A 684-nucleotide genomic window follows, 5' to 3' on the forward strand; every position below is an offset into this window, starting at 1 on the left:
GGGAGAGGAAAAACACGAGAAGAAGGGTGGAGAAAGATCAAAACGAAGATGTAGAAAAAGAAAGAGGAAGAGAAGAAGCAGGTTTGGAGGTGATGATGGTGATGGTTGTGGTGTCAGAAGTTTTGCAGAAATATATATTCCTTTTTCGCTTTAGTTTCTTTCTTTGTGTAGGTTTTCTCTCTCTCTCTCTCTCTCTCTCTCTCTCTCTCTCTCTCTCTCTCTCTCTCTCTCTCTCTCTCTCTCTCTCTCTCTCTCTCTCTCTCTCTCTCTCTCTCTCTCTCTCTCTCTCTCTCTCTCTCTCTCTCTCTCTCTCTCCCCCCCACCCCGCCCCCCAGCAACCGTTAGTATCTTCCTCTCACTTCCCACAGCGCCCTTCCCCTTTCGTCTTTTCTGCTTTTCCTTCTTTCTCATGCGCATTGAAATCTAACACGTGACTTCCTTTTCCGCGAGTCACCGCCTGATCCCTCAGCCGTGTAATCATTCCTTTCATCCCCCATTTACCTATTAAACCACCACCACTGTGAATATATATATCTTTTATTTTCAAGTCTCCCTCTTTCCTTACTTTTTATTTCTCCTACCGCTCATCCATCCAACGATATTTTTTTTTCCCCCCGTCAAGCCACCTGTCAGATTCTTCCCTTTCTTACTCCCTCTTTCCCTTCCTTCCATCTAACAATAGCT

The 684-nt window shown here is 45.2% G+C and overlaps 1 long non-coding RNA gene across 1 annotated transcript in view; it reads left to right on the top strand.

Moving 5' to 3' along the window:
- LOC126982439 (uncharacterized) overlaps positions 1–82 on the top strand; it is a 13,189-nt gene extending 13,107 nt beyond the window's left edge. The window contains exon 3 of the long non-coding RNA XR_007735177.1: positions 1–82. This exon is cut by the window's left edge and continues 498 nt beyond it. This is a non-coding gene — a long non-coding RNA (uncharacterized LOC126982439).
- The last annotated feature ends 602 nt before the right edge of the window (positions 83–684 follow it).

This window comes from Eriocheir sinensis, chromosome 51, assembly GCF_024679095.1.
Source record: "Eriocheir sinensis breed Jianghai 21 chromosome 51, ASM2467909v1, whole genome shotgun sequence".
NCBI lineage: Eukaryota > Metazoa > Arthropoda > Malacostraca > Decapoda > Varunidae > Eriocheir > Eriocheir sinensis.